The 24,944-nt window shown below is 41.0% G+C and overlaps 1 long non-coding RNA gene across 1 annotated transcript in view; it reads right to left on the bottom strand.

Moving 5' to 3' along the window:
* Nucleotides 1-990: 990 nt before the first annotated feature.
* The window catches only part of LOC140106032 (uncharacterized), a 52,190-nt gene continuing 28,236 nt past the window's right edge, over nucleotides 991-24,944 (bottom strand). Inside the window, exon 4 of the long non-coding RNA XR_011850703.1 lies at nucleotides 991-1,265. This is a non-coding gene — a long non-coding RNA (uncharacterized lncRNA). The remainder of the gene's footprint in view (nucleotides 1,266-24,944) is intronic.

Genomic DNA, 24,944 nt, shown 5'->3' on the forward strand with positions numbered 1-24,944 from the left:
TATGTGCGGGCATACAGTGGGACGCTGGACAGGAGGAGGGGTGAGCACTGTTGACCCCTCCACATAGGAAACAGTGCCGCACAGCTGCACACACAGGGAAAGATAGGGCATGCTCTATGTATTAGTGTATAAATGTACATATGAGTACATAAATGTGTGCGTATGATTGTATACATGTATGTGTGTGTTTATGAGTATATAAAAGTGAGTGTATGAGTATAGAACTTTTGTAGGCATATAAGTATATAAATGTGTGTATATATGAGTGTATAAATTTGTGTATACTGTATATGATTGTGTAGTGATTGATTGAGTGATTGCATGTGAGTGATTGCATGTGTGTACAAATATGTTTATTTTTTTACGTGAAAGGGGGGCCCTATGCAGAAATCTGTGGTTATTGTGTATTTTTTTTTAGTAAATGAGCATGCTGATATGGCAACATAGTGAAGTCATATGGGATCATTACCACAATTGTTTATTGTGGGAATTATAGTAAGAATTGTAATGTCATAATGCACATTATAATTCCACAATGGGGCAATATGTTTTCATGAAGGAGGATTGTGAAGTAATACTGGGCATTGTACCACTACATTGGGGCACTGTAATTCCATGATGAGCATTATGATGTCACCAGAAGTGCATAATGATGGGTATAAAAATGCTGAGAATTGGTCTATGACATACATGTCCAAGATGCGAATGGGTTGTATTGCAGCAAAGAGAGCCATTTACTATTGAGCATTTAGGAATCATGTAATTATCTTACTAGTAAGAAATAATCTATGGACTGAATGCATTATATTATTCCTCTATTAAAATACTTAGCATGTCTGCACAACGTAATAGGCTATATAAAGTTCTGAAATGTAAGCAGCCCACAAAGATTGTCAAAAATATCCTTGTATGGCTAGACATGAGATGAGAGTGAGGACTGAAAATGAGATCACACGGCGATTTCACAGGAGAGTTAAATATTTGTGTTATTATTCAGTGTATGAAGCGAACGTCTCCATTTTCTGCTTGCCTAGATGTGAAATGCTGTGGGTAATGGACTCTGTAGAGCAGGATACCCCCCGGCTATGTGCAACTGATTTCATCTTGTACATTGTGTCTTTCAACTAAAAGGACTGTACTGTAAACTTTAATTTAATCATGTTTTCTTTTCTGCTTTTCTTCTTTTCCTTGAAGGGAGTTTTAAAGCCGTTCTGTACATCTGCATGCTGGGCCAGTTAAGTGTTGACAGATTGACTGCTTTGAATCTGTAAGGAATAGTGTTAGAGAAGGAAAGAAAACATCAAAATCCTTGACCCTTGCAAATGTGTAATACTTTTTGTCAGCAGTGCATAAAAATACAGTAATGCTTCTGCAAAGAGCAATGAATAGTGCACACAATTCCCCAAAATAGGACTTCCTTATGTCATACAGGAACAGGAATATTATATAAGGATCACGTTATTGGTCGAAAAAATAATAATTTGTAAGGGAGAGAATATTTTTTTGTATAAATGAAATCTTTAGTATGCTCTGTGTTCCAGAGATGTTGTTTTATTCCTTTTTATAGGCACAACAAGGGTTAATGACCGTCTGTATCATTGCCACATGGCATCACAATTGATGAACAGCTGGCTCTAGTTCTCTGGTACCAGCCTTAATGATTAAATGAAAACACTGGGCGATGCCATTCACCCAGCCTTATGTAGCCAGCTGTCATCTATTTGGCAGGTATGCCACCAATATCAAGGAGGTGTCCCACCTTAATCGTGGGGATGCGCAAATAAACCAAAACAAAGAGCAAATGACAACAGATGGGGACATTTTGGTAAAGGAGATTCACAATTGTCACTTTTGGGACAATGGAAGTAAATACCAACACTGCAATAAGTATGTGACATACGCACAGAGTTTACTTTGCCATTAGCAGTGATTTATTGGAGCTGTTCTACAAGCTCAGATTCCTGTTCATGGTTTGTTTGGACGACTGGATGTGTCAGGCTTTTACACTATATCATGACAATAAATACTGGGATTACGAGAGCATATTTGGTGAATGAAATGAAGCAATAGCTTAACAGTGATTAACCCTTCCTCTTGATCAATTGCAGAATTGGCAAATAATTATTGTGTCCAAGTTGAAGTCATTTATAACTTCAGTGTCTAACAATGGGGCATATTTATTTACCCGGCCCTGTCATGATCCCCGATCCGGATGGTCCGAAGAAGATGAAGTCTGGTGCGATTCACCAACATCGTGCACCCGATATCCTGCATCTGTGGCTTCCCTGCGGAGGTCCAACGGAGTTCATCCTCTTCTTCCCGGTGTATGTGAGTGCAGGTCTTGCGACACAATGGGGGTCATTTACTAAGGGCCCGATTCGCGTTTTCCCGACGTGTTACCCGAATATTTCCGATTTGCGCCGATTTTACCTGAATTGCCCCGGGTTTTTGGCGCACGCGATCGGATTGTGGCGCATCGGCGCCGGCATGCGCGCAACGGAAATCGGGGGGCGTGGCCCCGACGTATTCGGAAAAACCGCCGCATTTAAAAACCGAAAAAGTGTCGCTCGGGAAGCGCTTACCTTCACCTGGTCCGAGGTGGTGCATTCCAGCGCGTTGAGATGATTTTCAGCGCAGCAGCGCCACCTGGTGGACGGCGGAGGAACTGCCATCATAAATCCCGGCCGGACCCGAATCCTGTGCAGAGAATGCGCCGCTGGATCGCGAATGGGCCGGGTAAGTAAATGTGCCCCAATCTGTTAAATCCCACATGTTGTTCGAATCCGTTGGATCTTCCAAAATCCGTTCGCGTGCGCCAAAAACCCCTGTTAAATGCGGCGCAACACTGAAATCATCGGGAAACCCGACGAAAATGCGGTCCGTAAATGTGCCCCAATGTGTCTGATCATGTTTCTCAGTCTGAAAGCCTTTTTTTCCAAACTACCAGTATGGTAAGTACATCTCACTGTATTGATATGTTTTATTGAATGTACAGGATGAAGGCTTTATTTCTAATTTTAAAGAAACAAATCTTCCTATCATAAACAACTACTTTGCACTATCTATGTTTCCTGGTTTGATCACGGTTGTGCACATTAACCCTTGTTGGAAAAATGGATCCGGTGGGTCAACTAAGCAAAGCTCACACTGCATTTCTGACTATATTACTTCTAATACAAATCTACAAATCTCTTCTCTTCTTCAGATTTAGGTTGGGCTCACACTGTATTCGTATTCCACTGTATAACAGGGCCAGATTAAGGGTGGTGGAGGCCCCTGGACACAAACTGGTGGGGGCCTCCCCACAACTTTTTTCATTAAAATACATCTTGCTAGTAATAAATATATACAGCCACCCCAGTCATACATATATACACACACATTTCACCCAGTAATATAATATATAATAACTATATACAGCCCCCTATAGTAACTATATACAGCCCCTTATAATAATAACTATATACAGCCTCCTTATAATAATAACTATATATTGCCCCATATGATAACTATATACAGCCCCCCTAAAATAAATATGTACAGCCCATTATATAAATATATACAGCCCACTGTAATAACTATATAAAACCCCTATAACTATAAATAACTATAGTAACACAAAACTCAGAGCAGCACAACTATTTGTGGAGTGCTGCCTGTTCCTGAAGTATAAATAACTATATATAGCCCCCTTATAATAAATATATAGAGCCCCCTGTAAAACCTATATCGCTCTTGTCATGTCATTCCCATCTTTTGGGGTGTTTCCTCAGTGGTGCCACTATGCTTATATGGACAGTGACATCACCAGAGTCCCCCCCTCCAGCAGAGCAACGTAACTGGAGGATGCAAGAGGTAGCTTGCTATGTCTTTCCATCCTCTCTTCTACATCAGATACATCATATACTGAGCAGACGGAGGCCCCTGTAGTATATAGCCAGCCCCCAGTAGTATATAGCCAGCCAGCCACCAGTAGAATATAGCCAGTATAAAGCCAGCCCATAGTTTGCCAAGAATATTAAAAAAAACCTCAATACTCACCCTCTGACGCCCCGATGCTTGTCGCGGCTCCCGATCCTGGCTGCTTCTGATGGCTCCTCTTTGCTTCCCTCTCTGCTCTATTACCCTGTTTCCCCTAAAATAGGACATCCCCTGAAAATAAGACCTAGTACAATTTTGTTGAAAATAAGACCTAGCGGTAGTCATTGCAGCAGCTCCCCCCAAACCGTACATTAGTATTAGGAAATCTTTTAGATGCGGCAGAAGGTTGTGACATGGAGAAGAATTAATGGAGGTAAATCACTGGCTGTTGTGCTGCAAATGTGATACCAGCAGCTACCAGGATAAGAAGGGTCATTTATGGAAAGTGCTTTTACTAAACATGAGAGACTGGGGCCAATGATTCTAATAGAAATGGAGTCACAAGAAATACAGCATGAAATTCAGAGTTTGGAGAGTCATAAGGAGGTTAGAGAAGTTGATAAATGTAAATTCTTGTTCATGGAAAAATAAGACCTCCCCTGAAAATAAGACCAAGTGCCTCTTTAGGAGCAAAAATTAATATAAGACACTGTCTTATTTTTGGGGAAACAGGGTAGCTGGCAGAGACGCGTGGACGCATCTCTGCTGGCCGGCGCATGGACGCGTCTCTGCCGGCTAATAAAGTAGAGAACAGACCGGAAAGGAGCTGCAAAGAGCATCGGGGCGACGGAGGATGAGTATGTATGTATTATTTTTTTTATTGACTCGTGTATAAGCTGAGGTGAGGTTTTTCAACACATTTTTTGTGCTGAAAAACTCAGCTTATACACGAGTATATACGGTATGTCAATGGGTACGCACAGCAGATACGTTGGGAGCTTTCCCAGCCTATAAGCTTAGTGTATACATGACGTGAATCCAGCCTTACATGTAACAACTGAGACATCAAACCATAAAAATAATGGGAAGAATTTGTATAAGTGAACGTACAAGGAAAACATGCCATATGTACACAACAACATCCACTTGCAAAGAGAACACATGCAGTAAATCATGGTCAACAGGGTATGATTTTGCTAGAACCCAAACCTATAAATGCCCTGCATGTTCTCTAATGCTATGATAATAGAGCTTAGTGTGCACTGCTGCTTATACACAGAATACTCAATCTGTATATTATGGAGAAAAAGAGAATGTGGAATAGAAGTAGAAGAACCATCACAATAGAGATACTAAAAGAGAATCATTTGTTATGATATATTTTTCTAAAATTTCATCCATGTGTCATAGATTTAGGATTTGTAATATTCCATTACAATCAGTAAAAAATTAATATCTTCCTGTCCTGCTGCTGTCATTCCCTTATACATACTACTTACATATATTACCCCTTATTCTAGCCCGTTGTTGCTACTGTCCTCTTATGTGTATCATGTAACTTTATACTCTTTAAACTTTACCAGGGGATCATTTATTTCAGGTTCTATTTATTGATCTTACACACCCAACTCTAAATGTAGACACATACTTCCTATGTTCTCAACCACACCTAGTACACCCAGTGACCACACCTGTGACAATGACCATCTCATTACATGCCATGTCACCTATATTTCTCACTACAGCAATTACAATACACACAGAATTATGCTAGTTCTGTGTTGTCAGCATTATAAATAATCTGAGTACCTTCCACCTGGCTTTCCATATTTTGGCCAATAAACTCTCTTTCTTCCTTCTGCAGCCTTCCTCTTCTGGAACCTCTCAATACCAGATGTTGTGCAATAATACATATTAATAAATTAATAATCATGGTTCTATTTCTTCATATCCTCTTTTATGGCATATGGGGTCTTAATAGGCCATTGCTAACTGCAATTCTTATTTTCTGAAAAATTCCCCTTTTTAGTACATAACTTGAATACTCTGAAACCTTATCATAAATGTGTAACAGACTTAAACAGAACCTGTCAGGATGATTTTGACTGGTGGTTTATTGTCCCATATCGTCCTGTGTGAATTTTTTACGTGGTCACATAAAAAACAAACACTTATACTTACCTTCATCTGGAGCTTCCAGTGCCTGCATGTTGCGGCAAATGAAGCCAGCACAGTACACCCCTGCTTTACTGTGCGATGAAACCAGAATATTATCCCAACTTCACTTGCCACAGCACGAGATGAGGTATTGGTGCAGGATCTGCAGATGTGAGTCTGATGTGCCTCATGTGACTCAGAGTACAAATGAGCAGCTAATATACAAGTTGATTTGGAACCATAAACCACAGGTTAATATAGACCTGTCCAGGGCCTCATCAGCCATGAGGTGGGATGAAAATCCCACCTCAGGCGGCAGATTACAAAGCCCCAAGAAAGCGGCATAATTGCTGCTCACCTGCGTTATGGAGATGCTGCTGGAACATACATGGCATCTGTCTATTCAAAGCGGCACAGCAGCAACTTGTGCCACTCTATTCCTCTGGAAGATCCAACCAGCCTGTGTCCCTGCACGGAGCCTGGAGCTGGGGCCAACAACAACGTAAGTGTGGGAAACAAGAAATGCAGGTGAGTATTAGTTTCTTTTTTTTCTTATGCTGGCCATGTTCAAAGTAAAAGTTTAGGGCTATGCATAAAAAAACTAGGGAGGGGAAAAGCTTTATACCTGAGCTGGAGTTTAATCAAAAGTAGGGAAGTAGGGGGTTGTTTTGGGGGCTCTAAACAAAGCTAAACAGGGGGGGGATCTGCATTTGAGGTCTGGATCTTAATTAAACTGAAAGAGTAGGAGGTATGTTTAAGGGCCATTCTGTGATTAAACTGGGTAAGGGGTTGTATATGTGGCCATATCTGTATCAAACTGGTGGTTATGGGGTACTATATGTAATTATATGGGGGGGGATGAATCTGTCTATAGGGGCAGAACTTAATTAAACTAGGGGGATCTGAATATAGGGGGGTTGTATACTGTGGTGCCAGAATATAATTTATGGGGTATTGTATATATTAATGTGTAAGCTATATGTGGTATCGTATATATTAAAACTGAGGAGAATAGGAGGGGGCTGTATATAAACACATTAGGAGGTGCTATACATTAATTTTTAAGGTGGCACTGTATAAATATAGTATAGTATATAAATTAATAAATGAGAGGGGGCTATATATATATTAGATTATGCTGGCACTGTATATAAATTCATTAAGGAGCTTTCTGTAAAATATAAAATATAAAACAGTGGGCGTATATTAATTATATTGAGGTTGCGGTCACATGCATTAGAACTGTATTTAGACACATATGCATCTTATAAGTAGAAGCATGTGTTTTGCTCTGTTAATGTTCAATACTAATGTTAAAAGGGAACACATACACTCACCGGCCACTTTATTAGGTACACCTGTCCAACTGCTCGTTAGCACTTAATTTCTAATCAGCCAATCACATGGCGGCAACTCAGTGCATTTACGCATGTAGACATGGTCAAGACAATCTCCTGCAGTTCAAACCGAGCACGAGTGATTTGAGTGCCTTTGAACGTGGCATGGTTTTTGGTGCCAGAAGGGCTGGTCTGAGTATTTCAGAAACCGCTGATCTACTGGGATTTTCACGCACAACCATCTCTAGGGTTTACAGAGAATGGTCCGAAAAAGAAAAAACATCCAGTGAGCGGCAGTTCTGTGGGTGGAAATGCCTTGTTGATGCCAGAGGTCAGAGGAGAATGGGCAGACTGGTTCGAGCTGATAGAAAGGCAACAGTGACTCAAATCGCCACCCTTTACAACTAAGGCAGGCAGAAGAGCATCTCTGAACACACAGTACGTTGAACTTTGAGACAGATGGGCTACAGCAGCAGAAGACCACACCGGGTGCCACTCCTTTCAGCTAAGAACAGGAAACTGAGGCTACAATTTGCACAAGCTCATCGAAATTGGACAGTAGAAGATTGGAAAAACATTGCCTGGTCTGATGAATCTCGATTTCTGCTGCGACATTCGGATGGTAGGGTCAGAATTTGGCGTGGATCCATCCTGCCTTGTATCAACGGTTCAGGCTGGTGGTGGTGGTGTCATGGTGTGGGGAATATTTTCTTGGCACTCTTTGGGCCCCTTGGTACCAATTGAGCATCATTGCAATGCCACAGCCTACCTGAGTATTGTTGCTGACCATGTCCATCCCTTTATGACCTCAATGTACCCAACATCTGATGGCTACTTTCAGCAGGATAATGCGCCATGTCATAAAGCTGGAATCATCTTAGACTGGTTTCTTGAACATGACAATGAGTTCACTGTACTCAAATGGCCTCCACAGTCACCAGATCTCAATCCAATAGAGCATCTTTGGGATGTGGTGGAACGGGAGATTCGCATCATGGATGTGCAGCCGACAAATCTGCGGCAACTGTGTGATGCCATCATGTCAATATGGACCAAAATCTCTGAGGAATGCTTCCAGCACCTTGTTGAATCTATGCCACGAAGAATTGAGGCAGTTCAAAGGCAAAAGGGGGTCCAACCTGTTACTAGCATGGTGTACCTAATAAAGTGGCCGGTGAGTGTATACTATTGCTTATATAATTAACTTTATGTATCCATGGTGTTTTGTATAAAATGATTTTTATAGATTTTAAAACACAATGTAAAGGTATTATGGAAATGCAGCCTTAGGGGGCTCTATATTAATTAAGGGTTCTGTATATGATGTATATATAATAATTTATCAGGGGGTGCTATATGTAATCAGTTTAGGGAAACCCTGTATACATAATAGCAAGGGGTGCTGTAAATAATTGAATTGATTCTGGAGGGCTTTATGTTGGAGAATTCATTTATTACAATATCTACAATATGATAATTTATTCAGGGTGAATCTAGTAGAAATTGTAATACTTTAGGAGGGCCGCACACAGTGTATGTTTTATATATGGGGGGCAGTGTAATCATTTGTGTTGTGAGGGGTATATATATTAGAAGCACCGTTATCCAGGTGACATTATACTTGTCAGAATTTGGGATGCCTGAATCCACTGGACCAACGCTGGTGGCGGTACAAGCCAACACCTGGGACCGGAGTCTAAGTGGCACCTGGTCTTCACCAGAGCCCGCCACAGTGCAGGTTGGAGTTGCTGCGGCGGGGTACCACCAGGTCGTTCCAAAGATGCGACTAGCCCGCTGTGGCAGCAGAGGTCGAGGTACCTTAGCAGGAGACAGTCTCGAAGTCAGGTCCAGGCACAAGGTCAGGGCAGGTGATAGAGATGCAATGTCAAGTCCAATCCAGGGTCAGCAACGGGAGGTCCAGGCAGATGGGAACGGGAACACAGACACACGGGAACTCAGGAGCAGGAACGCAGGATACACAGGGACACTCAGGAATGCAGGAGACACAGGAACGCAGGAGACACAGGAGCGCAGGATAATCGCTTAGGAGCTTTTTCTAAGCCTGTGAGGCACAAAGATCCGGCAGGGTTTGCAGGAAGAGTCAGGCTTAAATAGAATTTGTGAAATTGACCTGGAGCTGTAGCTGGTTTGGAGTCCCTACTTTATACTTTGTATGTATTTTGTCTACTTTATCATGTCTGATCTCTTCTTTATCAGAATTTAAAGGAGCTGATGCGGAACATACTGTACACAGCTGTTTTACAGAGACAGTTGTGCAAACATATGCTGCTCCATCTAAGACAAATGGTGAACATATTGTGTTGGGCTGTGATACATCATATTTCAATTACCAACATCTATTTACATGCATTATTATGATGTCACAGCCTAAATTATTTAATTTTCATAGTAAATCCCTCCACTGTTTTATGTGTCTGTTAATGGGGGCTTAAATACACCATTTGTCAGCATTCACTTCTGTCTGTCTTTTTTTTTGTTCTCATGGAAAGAAAATAAGTTTATTTTTAAGAAAAAAAGGAAGCCTTATGCATGGGAAAATGATCAGTTATGTTTTACATTGAACAAGTGAACAAGGGAACTAAAATAAAATTGGTTGGTTCTAGTTACTACAGAACTGAAGTGACCTCCCCATCAGCCTCTAAAAGTGACTCATCTGGTTAACCAGTTAAACTGGTTAAATTTCACATAAAAGAGGAAATTCTAGAAAAGATATTCCATATTCTACATGAGATAGCTAGTCCTTGTGTAGTAGTGTTGTAAAATTTGGCGACAGGTTCCCTTTAAAAGGAGTCTAACTACCTGATTAATTCTTTGAAAAGAACTGAAATATGGATTTTTAATGCTCACAATTTCTAGTGAAATATTGAAATACATAAACAGGATTCTTAATGGTGCTCTAAAATGACCACCCCTGCATTCCATATAGGTTTTATACAAAGCAAACACAGTTTTAAAATATTTTCCATTTCAATATGTTGCAAAATTCTTCTTAGTCATGAGCAAAAATTTCCAAGAACCCTGAGGTGTCCTTGTTTCGTTGACCCTCGTGTTCAAACCATATTAACAAATGCTGTAAAGCAATGTTAGGAGAAGTTAAGTGCGGAAAAATATGTGAACACTGACAAACAATGTACACATGTATATTTCATTATAGCCTACAGCAAAGTCTGACTTGGAGATATGGCTAAAAGGAGTTTTCTTAGAGTGACAAACCAGAAATATTACGGTGGAACTTTGTTCATTCATTATTATTTATTTTACAGTTCTATTGAAATACTGTCAATAATTTAATCAAAATCTAATTGAATTATAATCCAATAATGAGCATAGGTTACCAGAGCTTATAGTTATAGTCATATTTGTTGAGTTTACTTCTACAGCATAGTTCTGGGGAGATAATAATTGTATGAAAGTATGAATTTTACTGCCTAATTCTTTTGTTACAGGGAGTCTTTATCTTTTCATTATACATGGCTCCCGGCCTGACGCAGTCGTACATATGCATGAGGGAGACAGGGGAGATAGCTGTATACATAATGACCCTTTGGCTGACAGCGATTTCATGTGTATGACAACCTACAGATTATTGTCTAGGTTGTTGCTGTAGTTAATCTTATGCCTACAACTGACACAGACATCAGAGAACAAGATTTTAGCTGAAGTTGCAAATACAAACAGCAACATTAAGAAAGGAGTATCCTGCTTATTGAAGGAAGCCCCACCTGTGAGTATTTGCGTCTTGACCCACATTAACCAGTTGCTCGGCAGGACATTCTATTGTGTCCTGGTGCTGCGAGGGGTTTTATAATACAGCAGATACACGCCTGTTCCTGCTGCAGTCATTGCTGGCATCAATCGTGGAAGTTAACATGTTAAGTGCCGCTGTCCTACCCAACCATATCACTTAACATCGCTTCCGATAGACACCGCCATCTTGGATGGCCTATCACCTCCCCCTGTGATGACATTGGCGGGTGGTGGCCCTTGCAGCCTTATGTCTCATAGAGACTTGTTGGCTCGTCATGTATATTGATCTCCAATACTTTTCGAATGTCAGGCTACTAGAGATCGTCTGTAAAATTTCTCTAAACTGCAATAGAGCAGTATTGCATTATATAGTATGAGCAATCATATTGCAGGGTTAAAGTACCCTAGAGCAGTGATTTTCAACCAGTGTGCCGTGGCACACTAGTGTGCCGCGACACATGGTCGGGTGTGCCGTGGGGAAAGCTCCCCAAACTATGGTGCCACCTGTGTTTTGTTTCCCAGAGAAATGTAAAATGAGAAATACTATAATCATGAGGCTGGAGTACTACAAGTACCAGCTCATATGCTGAGTATATGAGCTGGCACTTGTACTCTGGCCTCATGGCCATAGTACTTCTCATTGTACCCCTTTATTTTGCAGTATATGAGCCACATAATAATCAGCACCATATACTAAAAAGAGGGAGAAACTGAGAACTGTTGAGGAAGAGCTTCGTGTGTGTCTTTCCACCATTCCTGCCAGGATAAGGCCCCTTCTCCACTGGCGTTTTTCACGCGCGAGTTCTGCGCATGCATTTGACGCTCAGAACTCGCATTGCACTCTGTCCCATTGTATTCAATGGGTCTTTCTCCATTTGCGTGGTTTTCAACGCGCGTGCTTGCGTTCGTTTGCACGCGCGTCAAAATCGCAGCATGCTCTATTTTTGCGAGTCACGCGCAATTTTCACGCCCCATTCAAGTCTATGGAGATGCATCAAGAACGCATTGCACTCGCAATCATTGCAAGTGCAATGCGAGTGCAATGCGTTTTGTACGTAAGGGTTGCTAGGTGACCAGAATAACATTATTTCCCCTGCTCGCGAACGATCATTTAATTAAAAAAACACAATGAAGAACAGTGAAGAATAGAATAAAACCAGTGAACACAGTGAAAACAGTGACCACAGGATCATTTAAGATAAAAACACAGTGCAGAACACAGTGCAGAATAGATTACAGATGTTCGGCACATCTGCTTACTTGTCGGGAGATACGCGCGGAACGGCGCGAACAAAATAGCATGTGAAGAACAATATATATGTGTGTGAAGAACAAATTGCAGATGTTTAAATACATCTGCAATGTGTTCTTCACACATATATATTGTTCTTCACATGCTATTTTGTTCGCGCCGTTCCGCGCGTATCTCCCGACAAGTAAGCAGATGTGCCGAACATCTGTAATCTATTCTGCACTGTGTTCTGCACTGTGTTTTTATCTTAAATGATCCTGTGGTCACTGTTTTCACTGTGTTCACTGGTTTTATTCTATTCTTCACTGTTCTTCACATCTGCTAACTTGTCGGGAGATAATATACGCGCGGAACAGTGAAGAATAGATCGCAGATGTTTGCAACTTATCAGAAGACATTATTTTTTAATTAAATAACCCATTTTAATCCCAATCCATGGTCCCTTTGAAAAATGCTCGATTCTCCCATTGACTCGCGCGTGAAAAATGCGCCGAAAACGCAAAAAAAACGCTAACAAAACGCGCGTGAAAAACGCTAATTACTCCAAGGAAAAATGGAACAAAAACGCAGCCAAAAACGTCAGTTTTTCACGCATTGCACCCTGACGTGAAACGCAACGCTAGTGTGCAAGAGGCCTAACTCTTTTGTGTTTATCGAAACAGGCCCAGGTTTCACACTGAGTGAGTAAAATAAATGTAGAATCTATATTATTAACTATATGTATAATATGACTATTTTAGTGTCATTTTGTGCTATTTTGGTTGGTGGTGTGCCCCAGGATTTTCTAAGTATAAAAAGTGTGCCGCGGCTCATAAAAGATTGAAAATCACTGCCCTAGAGGGTCTGAAATAATAGTAAAAAATGTAAAAAAAAAATTAAAATGAAAAAAACATGTAAAATGTAAAATCATCCGCATTTCCCTAGAACAAATATAAAAAATCATAAACATGTTTGGTATAGCCACATCCAAAAATGCCCTTTCTATGAAAATCCCGGCCATGAACATTGTAAAGAAAAATAGCGCCCAAATGTCTGAATCACCACTTTTTTAAGATTTTTCCATCCGTAAATATTAAAAATGATCAAACGGTCATACAGGTCCCAAATTGATATAAATTTAAATGCCATCTCATGCTGCAAAAAATTACACCTTGCATAGGTCTGTACACCAAAGTGTGAAAAAGTTATTGGCAAAATATTTGGCAAAATGGCAGATTTTTTTTTGTACAATAAATGGAATTTAAAAAAAAAAATCTGCTAAAACCTAATAAAACCTATATAAATTGGGTATCCCTGTGATTGTATCGACCAATAGAATAAAGTGGAAGTGTCATTTGGAGCACAGACTGAAAGAATCCACAAGAAAATGCAGCAAATGTGTTTTGTCAATTTCACTGCACTTGGAATATTTTTCTAGCTTTACAGTACATTGCATGGAATAATAAATGGTGCCACAGATAACAAGCCCTCACCCATCTCTGTAAACAAAATAAGAGGGAAGTAAAAAACAGAAACGCACAAGCACAAAATGGCTTGGCTTAAGGATTAATCCAAGTGCAAATGATGTACCCTCTGGCTGTATGGTAACTTACTCGCTTCAAAAAATGTTTAAAAAGCCAGCACTTTGTTTTAAAAGTGTACTCTTTACTTCGGCATCATATTAAAATATTACATAGAAAACTGTAGTTCATGTATAGCAACTATGCTTTTCAAGCTTTATTATACCTAATATTCACACTTAATGCTTCCCAATAAAAAAAAACAAGTCAGGACGAATTCAGGAAATGCTATTATCACAGTTTTACCGATTTTAAAACATATAATCTATACACATTAAAAAAAAAAATATATATATATATATATACAGTATATGTAAATATATATAAATATATATGTAAATATATATTTTGATAAATAAAGATTATTAGTATTATATACTTTAATGAGTAACTGTGAAGGTTTTTTTAACAAATCAATAGCTCTTGGGATGTAAAACAGCTTTGCCTATTTTCTTTGTTACCTATATGCAGTAGTTTGCTATCCCCCTTAGATTACCTTAGAGCTGCAATAGTTGCTCCTCTCCCTGTGCTGATAAGCCCTGGAGTCCGTAAATTTGTTTATCTGATGTTTATCTAAGGGTTTCATAGGAGGGGAGGAGCTGTTGCTCCCTGCTCACAGAGGAGGAGGTCATTTGACAGTGAATGCAGCAGAGCTGGATATGTATGCAGATGTCTCCTGCAAGACATGGTGAGATACAAGATCTCCCCTGTTCCCTGTCAGTTTCTCCATAAGTTACAGTTACACTTTAATGAAGTGATGGGCAGATCCGGAAACTCCTGTAGTCTTTTTTTTTCAGATATTGAAAAAAACAATACAGCTACTGTAAGTTTCCATTCAGGATCTGCATGTTCAGTATCTTTTGGGGATTTACATATTTACTTTATCTTTTTTCCTGTCATATTCATCAAATTATGGGGGACATTTACCATAGCCGGCACTCCATACATAGAGTGCATAATAAAGGCCCAGTCCACCATCTGTGGCAGACACATCACGAGGCTTAGACCTCCGGATGTATCCATCAAGCAGCGGCACCGGGCAAAGCTATGGCAGGCTTGGCCTAGTGTAGTATTGTGCAAAAGTCTGAAAACATTCAGTGGTGAATAGGTACAGAGCCAGTTTCTGTGGCCCCTTCACACCCCTCTATGCCCACATGTTGCAGAGGTGGCGTAGTCACAATTAAAATCACAATTTCTTGCAGTGGGCAATTATTTCAGTGCTTCTACACCAGAAAACTGTTGAGGAAGCACTGATGAATCTCCCCCACACTCTTTTCCTAAAAAGAAGATATATTTGGGTCACCAATGAAAACAAGATCAAGTTTTGAATCCAATATAAAATTTACCTCAATAAAAAAAATTTTTGATTTTTTTACATTTATGCTAATTTATCAAGTGTCCTCTTTCCTCATACTGCTGTTTTAGGGTTTCCAGTCAAAGTGTTCTGTTTATTTATGCAAATTGTTAATCAGGTTTTTGCCAATTAAGTGATTCATATAACGTTCTCATGAATGCAAAATTAAATAGAAAGAGCTGCGGTTGCATAACACGGACAATAATTATCTATCTATCTGAATTGGAAGAAGTGAGCAGCACTCCAGAGGTAGAATTCAAAAGTTGGTGATCTTTATTGAGGCAAGTGGCAACGTTTCGGTGTTGGACACCTTTTTCAAGCTTGAAAAAGGTGTCAAACACCGAAACGTTGCCACTTGCAGGCTCCCCCCCTCTCCTTAGGGGTTTCACAAATCTGTGAGGACTTGAACTCTACTTTTTGTATCTATCTATCTATCCATCCAAAGTCCAATAAAAGAAAAGCACAAAAAATTTAAGTGGAAAAATACCTTGGTGAACTTTATTCCTTAGTAAGATCAACGTTTCAGCTCCAAACAGTGAGACTTCCGTAAGCTGGTTTTAATGTGAATATTTGGTGTGGTGCTCATTTATTGGACTTTACCTAATGCTAAGCCCTATAAAGTGTGCACCCATCTTTTTTTTTCTTAAAAAGTTCTTGTTTCTGCTGCTTGCATTTCCCTGTCGTATCTATCCATCTATTTATCCAAATACTTACCTTATAAATCTGGAATTTCCAACATTGGTTGGATGGCTTGAGAAAATATGTATTGCAATGTATCACACTAAAATAGGGAAAAACAAAACTAATTTTGTTTTATTGCAAACATGAGATTATTATTACCATATTCTGGCAGCAGCTGATGTTTTCCACAAAAACTCTGAATCTTGAGGCATTGACTTATAGGGACACATTTACTTACCGGTCTCATTGATGCCGCTGATCCGGAATGTCCGACGAGGATACAGAGCTGCCGCAATTCACTAAGATCGTGCTTCCCCGCTGAGGTCCACCGGAGGTTACCTTCTTCTTCCCAGTGCATGTGAGTGCTGTTCTTGCAACACAGTATGGCTTTTAAATTCTTCGTTTTGTCCGAATCAGTCGGGTTGTCTGACGGCCACGCCCCCCGATTTGTTCTGCATGCAAGCCAGCGCTGATGCGCCACGATCCGATTGCGTGCACCAAAAACCCCGGGACAATTCAGCGCAAATTGGAACAAAATGCGAAACCCGACGGAAATGTGTCCGACAGACCCTTAGTAAATGTGCACCAAACTGTTCTTTACTGTCGCTCACTCAGACTCTGCCTCACAATTGCAGCATTCTGGTGACATCATAGTGTTCAGTTTTCATGTCTAGCATGCATGTGTAATAAGCCCAAACTATATACTTAAAACGTGATAAAAGAACCATATCCATTAGATACTTGTAAAGGACTACTTAGAAGTATGATTAGTCTACTTATTTGGCTGAAAGTTGTAAGCTAGATAACATGTATGATCTACATTAGACTATAAATGTACCAAAAATATGTATTTTGCACAGTACATAGAAGTACTGACACCTATTGCACTGGACTTGTTATCAGCCTTGCATCTGTGGAATGTACTGTACTCCCAAAAGAATGTGAAATGTGAGTGGCAGAGAGACAGAAAGGAAGAGTGATTGAGAGACAGGCATGGAGAGTAAGTGACAGAGAGACAGGCAGTGAGAATGAGTGACAGAGAGACAGACAGGGAAAGTGAGTAATAGAGAGACTGTCACTCACTCTCGTTGCCCGTCTCTCAATTACTCACTTTCCCAGTCTTTCTCTCTGTCACTCACTCTCCCTGCCTGAGAGAAAGACAGGGAGAGTGAGTGACAGAGAGACAGACAGGGAGAGATAGATGCATAGATAGATATATAATATTTTTTGTAAACCAATTCTATTTCGTGATAGTTAAGAGCAGTTATTTACTATACCAGGCAATGCCGGGAACTACAGCTAGTTCTATATATAAAATTAAATAGAAACATGCATATCCTGTTAAAGGTCTCCAGTGCCCAGTTTGGGGAAGGTCCCAACACTATTCTGGATTGCCTGAACACTGTCGAGGTATCACTGCATGTTGTTTTTCTCTTGAAGGGATGGTAAGGCATGGTGCACTCCACTGAGAAGTCAGTCCAGAGAGTCAGAGTCTGCAGTGAACAGTTTAATTCTTTTCAGGTGCCAAACAAGTCATACTGGCTTTTCCAATCCTAGAACTGGCTTTTCCAATCTCCTCCCTGGCAGAAGATGGGTTCTACTTGGAGGAAAGTTCTGGGCTACCTGTCCCTCTCTTTTTCAGAAGACTGGTATCCTGGTCACAGGCTACAAGCCTAAAAGTATTATCACTATTAAATGGGCTTTCTAAAGCACCAACCCCTTTAACAATGGATATATATTTTCAATTTCCAACAACGGTAGCAAATCAAATAATAATGTAATGCAATTGCTTGTGTTTATTACTACACATAAGATGAAATGCATGATATGTGGTGAAGTTCATTTGAATCAATAAATGCACAGTTACTTCAATATATGTGATAAGCGTTACTAAGAAATTGTTGCATTTGATGCTTTGGAAACCTGACTTTACTGTGAACAAATATAAAGGGGTCTTCTTTTACATTTTAACCTAATTTCTAACACTCTTCTAAATGAAGTGATGCATATTCATGTTATACATATTATTCAGTATAATGAATTCCAAATAGAGAGCTGAAACCTAATGAGACACAATTATTCTGATGCTATTTATTGAAAGACTCTCATGCAAATGTGGAGAAAGGCTATTTTTGCCTTGAACAAATTCCTTGTAAAATTGTGATGAAAGAGTAATTAAGGTCCTCGAGACCCAACAATATATAACTTTTTTGGAGTGTTTTCATGTGTCTTTCTCAAAATAATAATTTAGAGATGATAACTTATTACATTTACTTTTCAGCAAAGTCATGAATAGTATATGATCTTACACATTCTTCTTTTTCTTTTTAAATTCTTAAAAATATATTCATTATTTTACAGCAATTACAGAAACAGCAATGAAATTCCTTCAATATGATAATCCACAAAGACTGATAATCCAGTCTGGCAATATACGGTATAAATTCACCAAATCAGAAACAAATCCAGCCTGGCACTATACGGATAAATTTACCAAATCAGAAACAGAAGATGGAGTACATTAGCTCAGATTAATCGAAGAAGTAAATTTTATATTAATATTATTTTATAACTTCCAGAAACTTCTCTTATCTCTTAGGGTACAATCACACTTTAGTTGTGGGCAGGATAAATCATGTTGTCTTTTTATCCTTGCAAAAGAGCCCACCCCATTTCTCCCATTATAATCAAGTTCTGGAAATATTTTGATACTGATTTCCTACTAATAAATATATTCCAAAATCAACCTGTGGCTTTCCATAAAACCATTATCCATACATCATAATCCCATTGATACTCAGCTAAAGAAATTCTCTGTAACTTTAGCATAATTTGTCCAATGTGACGCCTGCTGGTCCATGATAGGTGCCCCGCGAGGCCTGCTGTTCTGGTGGCCCCCGACGCCTGCTGACGGACACTATTTCCATTTGGCCGGCAGCCCACCGGTACAGCAGGCAGCGCGGACCAGACCAGCAGGCATTGCGGAGCAGGTGTCACAATTCAGTGAGTTGTTGTGTCCCTGCCCGCAGCTGCTTCACATGGTAAGCATAATTTATTTTCCAGAGACCCTGTGAATATACTGAGGTAGGGGGAGGCGCTGTAACTATATTGGGGTGGGGTACAGTGGGGTGTGGGGTTGACTTGGCCCTGTCACTGTACTGGGTTGAAGGCAACCCTGTAACTATACTTGGGTGAATGATTGTAAATTGGCCATGTGACTGTAGTGGGGTTGGTGGAGGCCCTGTAACTATACTGGATGGGAGGAGGCCCCGAAACTTGGGTGGGGTGGAGGCCATGAAAGTGTACTGGGGTGGGGGGAGGACCAGAAACTGTACTGGGGTGGGGGGATGCCCTGAAACTGTACTGGGGTGGTTGGAGGCGCTGTAACTACATTGGGTGGGAGGAGGCCCTGTAACTATACTGGATGGGAGGAGGCTCTGCAACAATACTGGGATGAGGAGGAGGGCCTGTGACTGTACTGGGGTTGGAGGAGGCCATGTGACTGTACTGGGGTGAGGGGAGGCCCTGTGACTATACTAGGGTGGGAAGGAGGCCCTGAGACTGTACTGGCTACTGGGAGGAGGCCCTGTGACTATACTGGCTACTGGAAGGAGGCCCTGTGACTATACTGGCAAATGGAAACCCTGTGACTACACCGGGGTGATGGGAGGCCCTGTGACTATACTGGCTACTGGGGGGAGGCCCTGTGACTATACTGGATACTGGGGGGGGGGGCCCTGTGACTATACTGGCTACTGGGGGGAGGCCTTGTGACTATAATGGCTACTGGGGGAGGTCCTGTGACTATACTGGCAACTGGAGGGACTGTGCCTATACTAGCTACTAGGAGAAGGCCCTGTGACTGTACTGGAAACTGGAGGGACTGTGACTATACTGGTTACAATAAGGATACTGGCTACAGTGGGTTCATCATTGTAAAATTGCCCACTTGGGGCACTGTTATACTGTTTATGAAGTGACGGGTCTAAAATCTACAGAAAAAAGGCTTGTCGGCTTCATGAAGCTTCAAATGGGTCTAGGTCATAGAAGATGTTGAAAGTAAGATTTAGAGTAAGTCCTGGTATTACCCCTCAACTCACAATTCTGCAGCATCTCTCATGGGCTGTGACTCCTATGAGGATAAAATAAGAATTTTATTTAAAGAGCTACAGCCACAGTACACAGCAATACATGGACTAACATACTCAGACAGACATGTCAGGAGTGATGTCAGATCTGTATTGTCCGGTGACTATTGCTGCACAGAGCTTTATCCACCCATATAGTTGTTAGTGTGATAACACTCTGCAGAGCCCCTTTGTAGAGATAGCATTTGACTGCTATATAGTCATGGTTTGCTGGAGTGGACATTTTTTTAGAAGCCTTTAGATTTTGTTCTGAGGTCTGTGTCTCATTTTAACAAGTAAGTGGATTTACAATCACATGTTCCCTACCTAGGAATCGCAGTACCGGTATGTCATCTGTGTTGTTCGAAATAAGCTTTTTTTCTGTTTGTATGGAGCGTATTTTGGTGCAGTATTTCTGATGTATATAGTGAACTTGGCTGAATGCTGCAGTTATGTACGGAGCTTGGTTCTGGCCCTGTATTTAATGTTAGATGCTTCTAATAAGTCCCCCAGAATGTTTCACACTTTAATTAGTAGTAGTCTGGTGGTCTCTCATTACATGAAGAGTGCCCCCCACCCCTAAAATTTTCTCTGGTAGGCCCAAGGTTCTCCAGTCCGACATAAGCATCTTATGTATCTTAACAAATTAGGCACACTACTGAAATTTGCACCAGAAGCTTCTAGTAATAATTACAAGTCTACTGGTGCCCTCCGGTGTCCCGCGCTGCTGTCGCTCCGGGCGCCATGTAAACAAACATGGTTGCCGGAGCAGCGAAGGACTCAGCTTCCGGCCGGCCGTGGCTGACCACGCCTACCCGTCCCTATTCACAGCATTGTGTATGGGGGCCGGAAGGTTGTCGGGTCCGGCTGGAAGCTGAGTCCAGCACTGCTCCAGCGGCCATGTTTGTTTACATGGCGCCCGGACCGGAGCGACAGCAACGCGGGATACTGGAGGGCACCGGAAGGAAAGTAGATCTTTATTTTTTAAGCAGCCCCCTCCGGCCACCTTTAGTTTTTTTTCATTACTCTCGGACAACCCCTTTAAGTGACAAGCTACATTTTATCACACATTCTGTATTTGGTACATATGTATAAATACAAAAACAGAAAGCAAATGCAGACGTACACAAAGTGATTTTTTTGCCTTCTAAATTGCATTCGTCTTTCCAGCCAAGCAGTATTCCTGCACATAACTGCATGCCATAAAACATATAATCAAGCCTCCATCTTGTAATAACTTTTTGGAATTATGATTTATTCTTTGCAAATTCATCCTCCACTAGCTTCCTGACAGCTTAACTATACAGTTGTTGTCCTCAGGAACAATTATGCAATTATTAAAATGATGTATGGTGCCTCCCCGTAGCATTTTATATGTATGTATGTGTTATCTCCTTGTCTGTAATCTACAAACTACTTGTTTTGATTTATTTACTTCATTAAGATTTGACTTTCAATTCCGTCCTCAATATATCATGCTTTGCATACAAACCCTAGACTTTACTTGCCATTTGTCATGCTGTCCCTCCATTTTCAGTTTAAAAGAATAACACTTTGGTGATTAAAAAATAGGTAGTAAATATAAGATTTAATAAAAATATCTATTTATATGATCTCTATGTAGTATTTATCTATATATCTATCTATCACTATCTTTTTGGGGTGCAGTACCAAGTCTGCTCTTATGTATGTTTAGATCTCCAACATTGGATACGTTTTCGTAAGCCCTATCTCTTAATGTGCTGGGAAAAACAGAGTTTGGGACTGGTACTAAAAATTTAGGACAGTCCTAAAAAAGTTGAGGTGTTGCCAGGATTGCGATTAAACTTGAGGCTAGCCAGGATGTTCTTTGGATGTTCTTATACTGTATTATGACCACCTTTTCCCATTACTGCTTTTTCCCAAACTTTAGTTTCCATGTGTGCCTTTTGTGTACTGTCTTTGTATAATATTTTGTTGCATTGCCCATGTTGTTGCATACATCTTTACTGATCATTCAGATTAGTTACTTTCCCTTGAAGATCTCTCTTCTTGCCAAGTTCCATTATAGATGTTTTGCACCAGTGCCCAGCATTGTCTTAAACTAGAGAAAACCATTTGTTCAGCATGGCAAAATACATCATTCTCCAGAAATACGGAGAAAGAAGGAAACACAGATCCCTCCTTTATGTCAGCAAAGAGTGTGATGATCCGTCAGGGAGCAGACCGAAGTACCAAACAGAGACAGCATGCAAATTGGTCAGCTTTTACAGTGCAAATATCCTCTTCTTTATTGCACACATCTGAATCCAGTAATGTGTCATCTGCTTAACTAAATCAATATGTTACATCTCAGCGCCTTATTAATGTTTCCAGACGAGAAACAAATTCACACCTTGCTAAATCTCTATTACATAGAAGCCGAGGATAAAGAGCCGAGAGATTGAAGATGAGAATCACAAGAGATTGTGGGAAGATAAAAGGTGCATCTCTTTTTGCAATAATGTCTGTATTGTTAGCACTGGAAAAGATAAGTATCTGTGAATTGTACAGAATGGAAAGTGTGTAAAGTAACCAATAAATGACTTTATAATTAGCCATTTATTACAGGCATTTAAAAGCCTCCAACCTGTGTGGAGGACGATTTTGTGCCTTATGGAAAAGGCTGGTGGTTTTACTATTGTACATTTATATTAGATTTGATTTCACAAACCATGATGTTAAATATATGTCTCGATTCCCTGGTAATTAGAATGTTTCTTAGGCTAAGTTCCCTCGAACCTAACTTACTTACCTACATTAAAAAAGGTAGGAATGGAGGTTTAACATATCAATTAAAAATCCCATTGAAAATGATATGTAATTGTTTATGGTCTGTTAGGCATGTATCCATTATACATGTTTCATTTTTCAAACAGAGAAAAAGTACCAAAGTACCAAAAGTTCCAAAACACGCTTGCATAATGGATGCCTACTAGAGATGAGCGAACACTAAAATGCTCGGGTACTCGTTATTCGAGACGAACTTTTCCCGATGCTCGAGTGCTCGTCTCGAATAACGAACCCCATTGAAGTCAATGGGAGACTCGAGCATTTTTCAAGGGGACCAAGGCTCTGCACAGGGAAGCTTGGCCAAACACCTGGGAACCTCAGAAAAGGATGGAAACACCACGGAAATGGACAGGAAACAGCAGGGGCAGCATGCATGGATGCCTCTGAGGCTGCATAATCGCACCATTATGCCAAAATTATGGGCAACAGCATGGCCATGACAGAGTGACAGAATGAAGCTAGATAGCATCTAAAACATCCAATAATTGACCCTGACACTATAGGGGACGGCATGCAGAGGCAGCGGCAGCAGGCTAGAGAGTGTCATGGCGACATACCCTAAATGGACTCAGGCTTCAAACCAATGGGTGGCAGAGAGGAACCAAAGGAGGTGAGCAAGAAGCGCTCAAATAATATCGGTACATGATAAAAGTTTGCCAGTATATTTTGTGGATTACACAGCAGGGTGGCGACAAAGTTAACATGGAAGCCATGAAAACAACCCAAAATTCTGCCTGACACAGCTCGTTTGATAAGGGGACCATGTATGGAGGCAGTGAACTAGTAGTAGATTAAAGGTGCTGCAGTTAAAACTATGTTAGTTGGATCTTGGCATGGAGCTGGCGCTCCGCTGCCAGGCGAGCTTTCGCCAATCCAAGCCCCTGTCTCTAGGCTACTCCCCAAACAGCACTTCTAAGAACCTTTTGTATAAGATCAAGTGTAGTAGCGTTCTTATAAGTTTAGGATATGGCGGGTGAGGGGAATGTAAACAGATGCGCAAGAAGCGCTGAAATAATATCCCTAAATGGTAAAAGTTTGCAAGTATATTTTGGGGATTACACAGCAGGGTGGCGACAAAGTTAACAACTTTGATGTGGAATGCCCTGTAATAGCTCTTGGGCGGTGTGCCTTTTATCGCCTAGGCTCAGCAGTTTCAGCACCGCCTGCTGTCGCTTAGCGACGGCACTGCTGCTGTGCCTAGAGCTACCGACTGATGGCGCCATGCCCACGGATGGTAATTCGGAGGAGGAGGAGGTGGAGGAGGGGTGGGAGGAGGTATAGTAGGCCTTTGAGACCTGGACCGAGGTAGGCCCCGCAATTCTCTGCGTCGGCAGTATATGACCAGCCCCAGGGTCAGACTCGGTCCCAGCCTGCACCAAGTTAAGTGTAGTAGCGTTCTTATAAGTTTGGGATATGGCGGGTGAGGGGAATGTAAACAGATGCGCAAGAAGCGCATGATGCGCATGGAGCTGGCGTTCCGCTGCCAGGCGAGCTTTCGCCAATCCAATCCCCTGTCTCTAGGCTACTCCCCAAACAGCACTTCTAAGAACCTTTTGTATAAGATCAAGTGTAGTAGCGTTCTTATAAGTTTAGGATATGCCGGGTGAGGGGAATGTAAACAGATGCGCAAGAAGCGCTGAAATAATATCCCTAAATGGTAAAAGTTTGCCAGTATATTTTGTGGATAACACAGCAGGGTGGCGACAAAGTTAACAACTTTGATGTGGAATCCATGAAAACAACCCAAATTTCTGCCTGACACACCTCGTTTGATAAAGGGACGATGTATGGAGGCAGCTATATGGACGACTTTTGGAGGTAGCAATGGAGACAACGTGTGGAGGCTGCTATGGAGACAATTTAATTTGGATAGTGCCTGTATGTGGCAGTCCCAAACATTTTTTAAACCAGAGGAGCAGGTAGGTGGCCCTCCAGTAAAATGGGATAGATTGAGTGCCTGTATGTGGCAGTCCCAAAAATGTTTCAAACCAGAGGAGCAGGTAGGTGGCCCTCCAGTAAAATTGAATAGATTGAGTG

The sequence above is a fragment of the Engystomops pustulosus genome, chromosome 1 (genome assembly GCF_040894005.1).
Source record: "Engystomops pustulosus chromosome 1, aEngPut4.maternal, whole genome shotgun sequence".
Classification (NCBI taxonomy): domain Eukaryota; kingdom Metazoa; phylum Chordata; class Amphibia; order Anura; family Leptodactylidae; genus Engystomops; species Engystomops pustulosus.